The sequence below is a fragment of the Tetrao urogallus genome, assembly GCF_951394365.1.
Source record: "Tetrao urogallus genome assembly, chromosome: 7".
Classification (NCBI taxonomy): Eukaryota; Metazoa; Chordata; class Aves; order Galliformes; family Phasianidae; genus Tetrao; species Tetrao urogallus.
The window spans coordinates 28,242,056-28,248,055 of NC_136820.1; positions in this window are offsets into that span (position 1 = coordinate 28,242,056).

Consider the following 6,000-nt stretch of genomic DNA (forward strand, 5'->3'; position numbering starts at 1 on the left):
TGCTCGAGCTTGGCACTGGCTTTCAGCTTGTTCTGGTGGAAGCATCCAGCGCAGTAGGTGGGAGGGGAAGGTCTGGAGCAGTCATGGAGAAAGGCTCAGCACAGCGACAAGTAATTCATCTGAGGCAGGAGGAAGTGTGAGAGTGCTTCGCAAATTGGGTAATGGCTGTGAAGAGTGAACAGCCACAGGAGAGATTTCCCATTTCTGTTCTCTACAAGGAAAGCCCTGGCTTAACTGAATTCATTATTTTGATAAGACGCTGTGGTGTTATGTGTGGTTACTGAAAATAAAACAGCTGAAAATGTTACTGTGGTTTTCAACCATGCTGTTTCCCCAAAGTGTCAGAATAATAAAATGGTCAGGAGAGATGGGGTTCACTGCACCTAGCTCCAGCCACTTGTAAGTCTATTTATTTTAAATTCATTATCTGAACTCCTCTGTAGGACTGGTGGAAGAGAGGCACCAGTTTCTTACTCATAGATAAGAATGCAGCTGATAGACTCACTGTTAGGTATGGCAATCCTGTGTTGAATTTAGATAATTAAACTGGACAGATGGCATTTATACAGATGTAATTAAAGTAAGATAATGCTTATTTTACTGCTTCCTGTTTTGCTTGGCAGGCTCAGTGTTAATGGGAGGAGAACGCTGTGCTGCAGGTTGTAATGGGTATGCACTTATGAGTCTGCTGATAAGCTCAGTTCCCAGGAGACCTCATTCTCTTGGTTCTGCTGATTTCAGCATTGCAGCCAAGTGTGGCTTCTAGAGAGAGCTACTGTCCTCAGTCAAAGTCACAGGGCAGTCCCAAGACCTGAAGCCTGAAAAACAGGGACAATGATTATCTATTACTGAGAGGTTATGTATACATGTGTTCTCAGTCAGGGCCTTCCCATGTGCTGTTTTCCCCTCGGAGTTTTTGCATGCTTATAGGAGTGGAATTAATTTTGCATACATTTATATAATGAGGAATATGGACACCAAAGCTGAAAGAAAAACTGCAACGTGTGTTTAAAATGTACATTTCTTGTGTTATTTTGGGAACATACTGTTTGTGATTTCCTGACTGGATGAGTCTCCGTGTTATGTGATAGATTAAGTTTGTTGAATGATCAGTAAGTAGGATCTGCCATACCCCAAACCATATCAGATCTTAATTTAATTTGTGCATCATTATCAGTTTGCTACCCAGATACTGTAATTCCAGAAACAAAGCTGTATTTCCAGCAGATTCCTGGAGAGAACTATCCTGTCGGTAGTGCAGGTTTTCCTTCAGGAGCTTTGTATAATCACCAAACAACAACATCAAACATTTTGGTTGTTGAGTGTTCAGCCTCGGAAAAGCAACCAGTCTTTCTGTAAGCATCACGTCTTCATGTGGCAGGCGTGTGTGGTAACCATCCATTGCAAATATTTAATTATGTTAATGAAAGGAGAGTACAAAGAACAACAAGATTTGTTCAGTCAAACAGATTACCGTCTCAGGCAGGCTCCTGAGATCTTGGAAATTCTATCAGACTATTGCATTTACAGATTTCTAACTTTATAAGAGTTGTAGTATTCCTCAATTGTCTGCACTAAAAGGAAGCTGATATTAAGAAAAGTAGTTTTGAAATCATGTGCACAAGGAATGTATTTGGCTTTATCACTAATAGATAAGTGTATCTGCAATTCTGTAACATGAACATTACTGTTTTAATTTCACGTATCCATGGATCTGGAATATAAGTGAGTTGGAAGGGTTGGAGGGATGGGAAATAGACAAAATCCAAATGTTTAAGTGTTCTCTCCTCTTCCATTAAGAGAATGCACCTTTCTGCACCATGGGATGTCATCACCATGCAGCCACGTAGGCTTGAGGTCAGATGGGGACTCTGCACAGCTCATCAATGCAAATCGATTTTTCTTTCAGCTGCTTAGATTCTTGCCCTCAAAGCCTTGTATACGACAATATAAGGGGTTCAGAATGTTCAGCTTTTATCAGTAGGTTGTTAACTAGTAGGTGCCTTTTTTTTTCTGTTTTCTCTCTCTTTTTTTTTTTTTTTTTTTTTTTTTTTTGACTCTTAGGTAAGAGAAAATGATAGCTCCCTGCCAAGCCAAACTGTTCTCTTTTTGTCAGTTTCATTTTCTCATTGTTTTCTTTTGCTGGTCGCCCCTTATGGTCCCAGATTTGCCCCTTTAAAACTGAAAGTTCTGTATACACATGAGGCAGTCTTTGGAAGCCAATGCAGCTGCTGTCCAAGCTGTGTCATGCTTGAGGAGCATTAGAGCATTTTCTTTTGGCTGCTAACAATGCAAGTATCATTCTGTAATTACATTCTCTTTAGAACATAATACATAATTTCCACCTCTATCAGTCTGTAATAATCTATAATAAAAATCATTCATACTGATTGCCATTAACATTCTGTACAATACATTAGTAGTCTGTGTGATATTGGCCCATTAGAAGAAATGCTTAGCTTTGAGTTCCAGGAGTTCTTCATCACAGTCTCTGTTAGCTCATGGTGTGCAGCCATAGTGTATCCAGCTACAGCAGGCACTGCTGTCACAGATGTTAGATCACTGTACTCTGATAAAGGGACAGGTGCCTGTGGGCCGGAGTGGAGATTTTCATGTGCTGATATCCTTGACATGAAGCTGAGAAGCTGGACAATTCTAGGAAGAACTATACAGAATGTATTAACTAGGGAATACAGCAATGACGTAAAATAATATAATAAAATATGGTAATGCAGTAAAAGATGGTATGGAAGAAGTAAATTGAGAAATAGCACAAAGTGAAGAAAAGTTATCTGGGAAGAAATAAATTTTCCTGCACATGATATGAAAGGTAGTTGAAGATAAAACAGTTGAAGATAAAACTCTGTAAAACAGTTCTCCTAATTCTCTTAATTATTAAAGAATCACTTTAGTTTTAGAAGCCTGGAGTCTGTAATGCAGTCAGTAATCGATATAGGGCATCAAAGAAAAGGGTATGATTAACAGGAAAATAGACAAAACCTAGAATGTGATCAAAAGAACATCATTAAGAGGCTCATATAATGATGTTAGCTGAATTTCCCATGTGAAACAATGTTCACCAGCATAAAAACAGTGTAGAGAAGGAATGACATTTTGAATGCAGGTGAATGCAGGACATTTTGAATGTAGGTGAAAAGCTGCAACAAGAATGCAAAGCTTTTCTTTGAGAGAAAAAGAGAAGCAATGCAGCAGCTGTTTCTGCTTTCAGTAAAGCCGGAGATGCTGAGATAGCCAATAAAAAAAAAAAAAAACTGTGATCCCTGAGAACAAACAGAGGCAGACTTCAAAGAAGATGTTTGGTTAAAGAAAAATTAAAAACAATGTAAGTGTTAATGATGAACGACGCGACAACTCCTACTGCCTGTGAGAAGCTTGGAAGAATGAAGAACTTCAGAAGGTGCCAAAGATAACCAAGCTTTTCTGCTGATGTATGACTGAGACTATTTCTGTGTAGTTCAGTGTTTCAGAACCTCTCTGAAACAGAAAATGAAATACTAAATATACCTACATTGCTCAGCAAATACTTGACCAGATCATTTAACGCTGCTGGAGAGAGGCTTCACAGCATTCCTTCAGCTGGCCATGGAGAATGAGCAGATCCACTGGGCAACGTTTAAGCTGTCTTCTTCCAACAGTGTGCCCTCCATGTTCTCGGTGGATGTGGTTATCTGGCAGTAGTTCAGACAGTGAAACTGTGGCTGTGAAACTGGCATACTTTCACTGTGGATCCTGCCGTGAATTTACAATTTAAAAACAAAAGTGAAAGTGAGAAGGTCTGACTACTTATGGGAAAAAGCTGAAATGGAAAACTCCAAGTACAGGAAGCTTTACCATGGACGAAAAATTGTCATGGGCTGTTTTGGACTGCAAAAACACTTCCTTGAAATTATTTCGTGTCTTGTCAGCTCTACCTTTTCCAGAAAACTGGTATGTATTCTCTTGTTTAGAAATGGAAGAGGTCAATTTTATAAGGATGTCTCCAGAAATTCATTTCTCACTGAACTTGATGAAACTATGCATCTATAGAGTAACGGCTACTATCCCAGGTTTCTTTAAATGAGTAAAATTGGGTGGAACTGAGCGTGTTTGCCTGAGGTCATGTGGGAATATGCGTAACATCTTTTGATTTTGGTCGAGGGATCAAGGCTTTGGAGGAGAACTCTTTCCTCACCACTAAGAGGAAGATCCTGCCAGCCAATCTGACCTCTCTAGTAAGAATTATCTTAATTCTTCTGTATTCTAATTCTTTGTTGGAATACACAGTGTTCTTTTGAGTAGCTTTTACATTGAAATCTGAAATGACTGAGATATACTGTATAAATACTATAATGCTATATAAAATAATCTACCAGAATGAATCATCATATTGTGAAGTTATTTTCATCTTGCAACAGTCTGTAACTTCATAGAACCTAATGCAGGGGATCTGTACTACTTGGAGCCAATGTTTTTAGGAAGGTAATTATGTTTTAGGAAGGAAAATAACTTCTTATATGGATGATAATCATAACATTGGAAAAAATATCTCTATTTTAGCTTCAGGCTCAGTAAAACACTGTTCAAGTATTTGCAATAGATTAACAGAATAGAATATTCCCATGAGTCATTATTGAAAGATGAAATTGCAAAGAAAGAATTTAATTTAAGCAGAAGATTACAGTGGTCCTTCGGGTTCACACTGCTCTGCTGTATCTGTTTGTCTGTGTGGTGCTCCGCTGGGTTGCTGTGAACTCTCATGGGTCTAAGCAATTTTGTGATGCTGAAATGTAAACATGCATGCAGAAGGATCATCTGCACACCTCAGACTTAGCAAAGATTTATCGCCTGGGAATTAAGAGATAGCTGAGTAGCTATGCCATTCCTATAAAATATTCATAAAAGCCTGGTGAGCTGGAACCTGCAAGGCAGCTGTTATTGTTTGCTTGTAGCTTCACATGTCCTTGGATGACACACTTCAATAATCACTCAAGTGAGAGTTTATGGAGTATATGGATCTAATTTTTTTCATTCCATATCGTTGCTTATGCTATAAAAACACTTGTATTGAAATCTTTCAGTAACAAAATATGACTTTCCCTAAAGCCTAAAACCTGAACAAATTCTTATGAAGTGAATCTACTGAAGCCTGTATCCTCAGCAACGCCTTAAATCAGCCTATCTCAGCAGAAATTGATAGGGCTCTCTGCATTGCTCATCTGCATATTTTCATGGTACACGGCAGAATTTAATGTTCTTGAGATGTCATCCTTTGTATAGTGCTGAAGCAGAAGGATCTAAAAACTATTTCAAAGCTGAAGGCAAAAACTCTCAAATACAGGAGAAGGAAGAAGATATTTTTCTGCTGAAGAGGTGAACCAACAGCTAAGGAAAAATGCAGGCCTTGATCTAGGTGCAAAAGAGCAGCAAATAAAAAGAGCAGAGATCTTTGGTCTGGCATGTTGCCTTTGACAGTGCTTCCACTTTATGTAGAGGACACAAACCTTACAAACACCTCCTGTTTTGTAGAAGACTTCTCTGCATCCTCAAAGTTCAGAGAAATGTAAAACAGCTTCAAAATGGAAATGAAACTTCAGTTTCTCCACTTGGTCTTCTTCTCCGAAAGCAAAGAGTATGCTCAAAGACTGAGGCCCATGCATGGGAGCTGAATGAGCACTGAATTGACAGAGGGGCTATCAGTCAGATGAGTTTGCCTCTCCTGCTTTGGTTTCATAGTCACTGAAAACTAGATTATAAGTATTCTCATCTTGACTTTTTTTTTTTCTATTCCCCACATAGGGCTGCATTTTGCTGCCAGGGTCTTTCCTGGGTTGGATGGGTGTTCTTCTGGCAAGCCAGTTTATTTGTAGAATTGTGGAGCTGATATTTTGCTGACATATCCCTTGGGATATTCCTGGCCACACAGCTCAAAAGATTTTGATAGTAGCCACGGCAGGTAGCAGCTGCACTAGAATTCTTCAATGGCCAGTAATGACTGCCTGA